This window comes from Triticum aestivum, chromosome 6B (genome assembly GCF_018294505.1).
Source record: "Triticum aestivum cultivar Chinese Spring chromosome 6B, IWGSC CS RefSeq v2.1, whole genome shotgun sequence".
Lineage (NCBI taxonomy): Eukaryota > Viridiplantae > Streptophyta > Magnoliopsida > Poales > Poaceae > Triticum > Triticum aestivum.
In genome coordinates this window covers 363,700,365-363,709,084 of record NC_057810.1, presented here as the reverse complement: position 1 = coordinate 363,709,084, position 8,720 = coordinate 363,700,365, and positions in this window count along the sequence as shown.

Here is an 8,720-nt window from a genome sequence, read left to right as displayed (position 1 = left end):
AAGGTGATCGGGCAAGACGACCATGGGTTTAACTTTGGGGCGACTGGCTCCATCGCGTAGACGTCCCTGAGCGCGCGCTTGCGCTCCCTCTTGGGGATATGGGTAGCGTATATCATGTTTACTATTTTAACTTGGGGGGAGGGACTTCTTCTGTCTCCCTGTGTTCGGTGGCCGAAGCTCCCCGTCATCGTCCTCGCTTTGTGACCCCTTCTCCTTGTTCTCGGCATTTAACTTGCTGGCCTGTTTAAAAACCCAACACTCTCTGTTGGTATGATTGGCTGGTTTATCAGGAGTGCCGTGGATTTGACATGGACGATTGAGTATGCGGTCCAAACTGGACGGGCCCGGATTGTTTCTTTTATATGGCTTCTTCCGCTGACCAGACTTAGAGCCACTGAATCCGGTGTTGACCGCCGTGTCTTTGGTGTTGTCACTGTTGCTTCGACGCTTGTGTCTGTTGCGCCGGGGCTTGCCGTTGCTGTTTCTGGCTTCAGAAGTGCCAGGTTTACTTGCATTGTTATTGCTACGGGCTAGCCAGCTATCCTCGCCCGTGCAGAAGCGGGTCATAAGTGTTGTGAGGGCTGCCATGGACTTCGGTTTTTCTTGGCCGAGGTGTTGGGCGAGCCATTCGTCACGGATGCTATAAGGCTGCTAGGGCTTCGGCATCCGGACAGTAGACAATCTGGTTCTTTTTAGTTAAGAACCTAGTCCAGAAATTCCTGGCTGACTCTCCAGGCTATTGCACTATGTGACTTAAGTCATCGGCATCCGGAGGTCGGACATATGTACCTTGGAAGTTGTCGAGGAAGGCATCTTCCAAGTCTTCCTAGCCGCCGATGGAGTTTTCTGGTAGACTGTTCAACCAGTGCTGAGCTGGTCCCTTGAGTTTTAGCGGGAGGTATTTGATGGCATGAAGATCATCACCGCGGGCCATATGAATATGGAGAAGGAAATGCTCAATCCACACTGCAGGGTTTGTAGTCCCGTCATATGATTCGATGTTCATGGGTTTAAACCCTTCCGGGAATTCATGTTCCATTACTTCATCATTGAAGTAAAGGGGGTGTGCGGCGCCTCTATACTGGGCCAAGTCGTGACGTAGCTCTGATAGAGTTCATCTGCGGTCTTCGGTCCGGGCATGGTTATGTTTTTCACGTCCGGCCGGATGGCCATCATTGCGCATCAGGGCACGCCCAAGCTATCCATAGATCGAACTGGTCTGGCCTGCTTTGTTTTCCAGGTCATGCCGCAGGTCATGTGTGTATCCCCGAGCTGTTGTATTTTTGTTTTTATGGTGAGGTAGTGCTGACTGGTGTTCGGCTCGAGCTGCCGCTTTGTCCCGGCCATGTGGTGGTCGGTCGGCTGCATTATGCATTGGTAGGACAGGCTCTAGCGCCTCGTCATCGAACTGGGGTAACACTTTGTGCTTCGGGTAGCTTTTTATTGGGGGCTCGAGGCCGTATTCCTCGGCTGCCAGGACATCAGTCCATCTGTCATTGAGCAGTTCCTGATCAGGTTGCAGCTGCTGCTGCTTCTTTTTCAGGCTCCTTGCAGTGGCTATTAGCCGGCGCTTAGAGCGCTCCTATTCGACGGGCTCCTCAGGCACGATAAAGTCTTCGTCCCCGAGGCTCACCTCATCCTCGGAGAGCGGAAGGTAGTTACAGTCCTCCGAGTCTTCGTTCGTGGCCTGTTCATCAGGGCTAACTCGCCCATCTTCCCGTTCGTCCTGTTCGGAGGTTGGCTCAACGGGGTCTTCATTGTCTTCGGCGTCATCCGGAGTATTGTTTTCTCCTGTGACGGTATTGCTGTTTTTACCACGGCGTGGCTTAGAGCGGCACCACTGACGCCGGTGCTTTGGCTGTATCTTCGGAGGCTTATCCCCGACTGGATTTTCATTGTCACCATTGTTCTCTTTGGGTGTATCCAGCATGTATACGTCATACGAGGAGGTGGCTGTCCAGCGCCCTATAAGCGGTGGTTTTTGTGCTTGCTCCTCTCCGGCATCATCGTCCATACCGTTGATGTCTTCGGAGTCGTAATCGAGCATGTCGGTTAAGTCCTTGACAGTGGCTATCTAGTGGGTGGTGGGTGGGAAGCGAAATTCATCAGCTTCCAATTCAAGCCGGATATAGTTTGGCTGAGAGTCTCCTGACAAGGAGAGGGCTTTTAGTGAGTTTAGACCATCGCCTAAAGGTGAGTGTCGGAAGATGTCCACGGAGCTAAACTCGACGATCGGCGCCTGATCAGGTTCGATGGGCGCAGATGCATGCGGTTTGGAACTTATGGCCGGAGATGGATCTGAGGTTCCGATGACATAGGCCCAACTTGAGGTTGGACCTATGTGCGGTTCCAATGCCGCTGAGTCTGCGGCTTCCTTGGCGGGGTTGAGCATCCCGTACTCGGATGGCGCAATCTGCTCCGGATCTAGGGCCAGACCGGTTATAGGTGACATCTCCTGAGCACGGTCCGATGACAGATTTAGGTCATGTTCATCGTGGTGACAGGGAGCAGCCGTCATGGGCTCGAATCTGTCGAAGATCAAGTCTCTGCGATATCAGCCACGTAATTCAAACTTCCAAATCTGGCCCTATGGCTAGGGGCATAACTATCGATCTGCTCCAGATGGCCAAGCAAGTTGGCCCGCAGTGCGAAGCCGCCGAATACGAAGATCTGTTCGGGGAGGAAAATCTCCCCTGGAATGCATTGTTGTAGATGATTGATGCAGCCATCAAACCTTTTGGTGACGACGCAGCGGAACTCTCAATGAAAGCACTAATGTCGGTGTCAAAACTGGCAGATCTCGGGTAGGGGGTCCCGAACTGTGCGTCTAAGGCTGGTGGTAACAAGAGGCGGGGGACATGATGTTTACCCAGGTTCGGGCCCTCCTTATGGAGGTAATACCCTACTTCCTGCTTGATTGATCTTGATGAATATGAGTATTACAAGAGCTGATCTACCACGAGATCGTAATCGCTAAACCCTAGAAGTCTAGCCTATATGATTATGATTCTGCCCTATGGACTAAACCCTCTGGTTTATATAGACACCGGAGAGGACTAGGGTTATACAAAGTCGGTTACAGAGAAAGGAATCTACATATCCGAATCACCAAGCTTGCCATCCACGCGAAGGAGAGACCCATACGGACACGGGAAGAAGTCTTTTATCTTGTATCTTCATAGCCCAATAGTCCGGCCCATGTCAATAGACCGGACGTCCGGGGACACTGTAATCCAGGACTCCCTCAGCCACCTGGGGTGCCCCCTGAACCGCCTCTTTCTCTATAAATATCCCAATATTCTAGAAACCCTAGGGGAGTCGTTGAAAATCAATTCCAGCCGCCCCAGAGTCCAGAACTACTAGATCCAATCTAGACACCATCACGAAGGGGTTCACCACTTCCATTGGTGCCTCTTTGATGATGCGTGAGTAGTTCTTTGTAGACCTACGGGTTCGTAGTTAGTAGCTAGATGGCTTCCTCTCTCTCTCTCTCTTGATTATCAATACGATGGTCTCTTGGAGATCCATATGATGTAAGTCTTTTTGCGGTGTGATTGTTGGGATCCGATGAACTTTGAGTTAATGATCAGATCTATGTTTTTATCCATGAAAGTTATTTGAGTCTTCTTTGATCTCTTAAATGCATGATTGCTTATAGCCTCATATTTCTTCTCCGATATTTGGGTTTTGTTTGGCCAACTTGATCTATTTATCTTGCAATAGGAAGAGGTGCATTGTAGTGGGTTCGATATGGTGCTTGATCGCAGTGACAGAAGGGGAACCGACACGTATGTATTGTTGCTACTAAGGATAACAAGATGGGGTCTATATCTAAGCAAATAGATAAACGGATCCTGTCTACATGATGTCATCGTTCTTATTGCATTACTCCGGTTTTCCATGAACTTCATACACTAGATGCATGCTGGATAGCGGTCGATGTGTGAAGTAATAGTAGTAGATACAGGAAGGAGTCGGTCTACTAATCTTGGACGTGATGCCTATATAATGATCACTGCCTGGATATCGTCATGATTATTTTAAGTTCTATCAATTGCCCAACAGTACTTGTTTTCCCACCGTTTGCTATTTTTCTCGATAGAAGTCACTAGTGAAACCTACGACCCCCGGGTATCTTTTCATCATATTTGCCTTTGTGATCTATTTTCTTTGCATTTATTTTCAGATCTATTAAACCAAAAATACAAAAATACCTTGCTGCAATTTATTTGTTCCGCGATCTATTTATCCTATCTACCACTTTTACCTCATGTTATTTGACTATCTTGAGGCGTCATATCCGAAAGGGATTGACAACCCCTTTAACACGCCGAGTTGCGAGTATTTGTTATTTGTGTGCAGGTGCTGTTTACATGGTGTGAGGAGGTTCTCCTACTGGTTTGATAACCTTGGTCTCATCACTGAGGGAAATACCTACCGTCGCTATACCGCATCATCCCTTCCTCTTTGGGGAAATACCGACATAGTTCTAGCAGACATCAAAAGGAATTTCTGGTGCCGTTGCCCGGGAGGATCTTCAACATCAACGAGGTTCCTAATCACAAATCTCATATCCTTGCAATTTACATTATTTGCCATTTGCCTCTCGTTTTCCTCTCCCCCACTTCACAAAAATTTGCCGTTTTATTTGCCCTCTTTTTCGTTCACCGTTTTCTCGTCAGATCTCTTCTTTGCTTGTGTGCAATGTGTGTTCTATTTGCTTGCATCTTTGCTTGCTAAATATCTCTTGATATGTATCCTCATCCACTTGCTATTCTTTTTAAGAGATCCAATTATCATTAACAAATTGCTAGTGATTTGAGTACACTACATTATCTTTATGAAGTTTTGCTTGAGATTCGTGAATCTGAAAATTGTGATGAAGAAATTTATGAAGTGATTCATGATAGCTCTTTGAATGAAAAGCATGATTGCAATGATTTTACTATAAATTCTATTAATTCCAATTGTGCTAATAATATGCAAAACCCCAAGCTTGGGGATCCTAATTTTGCTATGTCCACTACTTATTGCAATGATCATGATTGGGGTGATTTTTCCTTATGATCTTCAAAATTTATTTAAGCCCCGTGATGAATATGAGATTGATAATAGTGTTTGCAATAATATTGAAAGTGGGTTTGGAACAGTGTCAACTTTAGATCCCACTACTTTGGAGAATGTTCAATTTTATGGAACTTTTGATAAAAGTGGGTTTGGAGAGGTCATGACTTTAGTTAGTGTTAATCCAACTATTTTGGAAGAGTGTCAACTTTGCATGCATGTGGTTCATGTAGAAATTATGTTATGTGATAGCTATATTGTTGAATTTCAATATGATCCCACATATAATTATTATGAGAGAGGGAAATATGGCTGTGGAAATCTTCATGTCAGTAAGTTACTTCTCTTCATGTTGAGATTGCTATTGTTTCTTTCTTCTTCCTTGCATATGCTAGATATTGCTTGTCTTGATAATTTGTTTTCCTATAAAATTCCTATGCATAGGAAGTATGTTAGACTTAATTTTTTTTGCCATATGCTACATGATGCTCTATTTGTATTTCAATTACTATATTTTATGTGAGCATCATTGAAATATATGCCTAGCTAGGGGCGTAAAACGATAGCGCTTGTTGGGAGGCAACCCAATGAATAAAATTAATTTTTGCCTTTTGCTTTCTGTTCTTTTGTGTTAGAAAAATTATGATACTGTTATGATTGTGTTTTTTGTTTTTTAATTAGTGTTTGTTCCAAGCAAGGCCTTTGGGAAGATTTGGGTGAAAGTTTATTTGATCTTGCTGAAAAACAGAAACTTTTGCGCTCACGAGATTATTTGTAATTTTTAACAGAGGAGTGCTTTTGAGTTGATTCTTTTTGCAGAAGATTAATAGACAAATTCCTAACTTCCACCATTTATTTCAGAATTTCTGGAGTTACATAAGTATTCGAAATATTCAGATTGCTACAGACTCTTCTGTTTTTGACAGATTCTGTTTTCTTTGTGTTGTGTGCTTGTTTTGATGATTCTATGGTTTTTTTGATGAGTTTTTGCCATAGAAAAGTTGGAATACAGTAGATACAATGCAAAAACAAAATAATAATAGGTTTTCTACAGTACTTATAGTAGTTGTTTGTTTTCTTATACTAACGGATCTCACAAAGGTTTCGTTTGAGTTTTGTGTGATTGAACTTTTCAAGTTTCGGGTGATCTTACGATGGATGAAGGAATAAGGATTAGCAAAAGGCTAAGCTTGGGGATGCCTGAGGCAACCCAAGATAATATTCAAAGAAGTATCAAGCAACTAAGCTTGGGGATGCCCTCGAGTGGCATCCCCGCTTTCTTCTAACAACCATCGGTATTTTACTTGAAGCTATATTTTTATTCGTCACATAATATGAGTTTTGCTTGGAGCGTCTTGTATGCTACGAGTCTTTGCTTGTTTTGCTTTGTGTTTAAGTGTTGAATCATTGTTGTACACACCCTTTTGCAAGAGCCAAAAATTATGCTATGCTTGCTCCCATGCTCTAGTGCTTCACTTATATGTTTTGAGCACGGCGTGCTTTGTTATTTTGAACAAATGCTCTCATGCTTCACTTAGATTTATTTGGGAGTTAGTAATTTTTTTAATAAATTATCTCTTGCTTCACTTAGATTATTTTGAGAAAAAAAATTATGCTCATGATCTTCACTTATATTTGTTTGAGCTTATCAAAAGCAACATATGAAAAAGTCCCAAAGTGATAGATATCCAAGGAGGATATATTAAAAACTTTCATGAAGATCATTGGACAAAATAAACTTGATTCTTAGTAATGGTTTTGAGATATGATGATATGATATGTGAGTCATGGTGATGAGTAATTGTGCTTTAGTAAAAATATTGATGTTAAGGTTTGTGATTACCTATGCAAGCACGAAAGTCAATAGTTATGCAATGAAATTTAGATCCTACTTATGGTGCATTATTCGGTGTTACTTATGCTTAATGCTTGGGTACGAGATTTTTCTCCTTTTGGTTGGTCGCTTCTCAATCTTTTTGCTAGCCTTCATTTTTCACTAAGTATGATCACTACTTGTGCATCCAAACCCCTTTAAACCAGTTTTGCCTTATGAGTCCACTATACCTACCTATATGCGGTATTTCCATGCCGCTCCAAGCAAATTTGCATGTGCCATCTCTAATTTTCAAAATAAATTTGTCTTTTGTGTGCTCTACCGCTCGAGAGGCGGTGAAGGGTGGCCAATATTTTCCATGCTAGATGTGTCATTCTCATGATGAGTGTTTATTCACTTGTCATTGCATGAGAGTACGGCAAAGGTATAAGGGATGCCTAGTCCTGAAATGAAAAATGATTTTACTTTATGTTGTCAAATAACAAATTCCTCGGAAAGTGTTGGTATGGAGGGCAACCATGGATTCAGCTAGCCATGGAAAGTGAAAGTAATGGTGGAAAAAGGAATAAACTTTATTTTCTGTTTGGGAACCGCCTATGATGTATCTAGCATGGAAAGTGTTGGGATGCTCCAAGTCATTTTTGTTGGTGGGAAAAGTATGCCTCTCAAAAATATTTGTATCTCTCAATTTAAGCTTAGAGCTCTGGCACCTCTACAAATCCCTACCTCCCTCCGAGAAGGGCCTTTCTTTTACTTATGCATTTTTTATTTTGAATTTGAGTCTCCATATTCTCTTATAAAGCACCAACTAAGGGGCACTATGATCATATTTGAGCATTGGGTGTAGCTAATATTCGAGTGTGTTTCATGAATGGATCAATGATTGAGCATGATGGGCTAGGGATAACTTGTTTAGTGTTGATATTTTGAAAGACATGGTTACTTGTTGATATGCTTGAGTATTAAAGTCTTCATGTCAAAACTAGACTATTGCTTTGAATCATATAAAAGTCCATATGTCCATGCTATAAAGAAAAGAAATGTGATGAACATGTTAGGGAGCATTCCACATCAAAAATTCTGTTTTTATCATTTACCTACTCGAGGACGAGCAGGAATTAAGCTTGGGGATGCTGATACATTTCCAACGTATCTATAATTTTTTGATTGTTCCATGCCGTTATATTATCATTATTGGATGATTTACAATCATTTCATAGTCATTTTATATCATCTTTTTGGTACCAACCTATCGACATAGTGCCTAGTGCCAGTTGCTATTTTCTGCATGTTTTTTACAATGCAGGAAATCATTATCAAACGGAGTCCAAATACAGTGAAACTCCTGGAGGATTTTTTTTGGGCCAGAAGACATCCAGTGGGCCAAGAAAGCACCTGGGGGGTGCCTTGAGGGGAGCAGCACCCACCAGGGCGCGCCAGGAGGCCCAGGTGCGCCCTGGTGGGTTGTGCCCACCTCGGGTGCCCCCAGAACCGCCTCTTTGCTCTATAAATACCCCAATATTCCAGAAACCCTAGGGGAGTCGACGAGAATCAATTCCAGCCGCCGCAGAGTCCAGAGCCACCAAATCCAATCTATACACCATCACGGAGGGGTTCACCAGTTCCATTGGTGCCTCTCCGATGATGCATGGGTAGTTCTTTGTAGACCTACTGGTCCGTAGTTAGTAGCTAGATGGCTTCCTCTCTCTCTCTCTTGATTATCAATACAATGGTCTCTTGGACATCCATATGATGTAAGTCTTTCTGCGGTGTGTTTGTTGGGATCCGATGAACTTTGAGTTTTTGATTAGATCTATGTTTT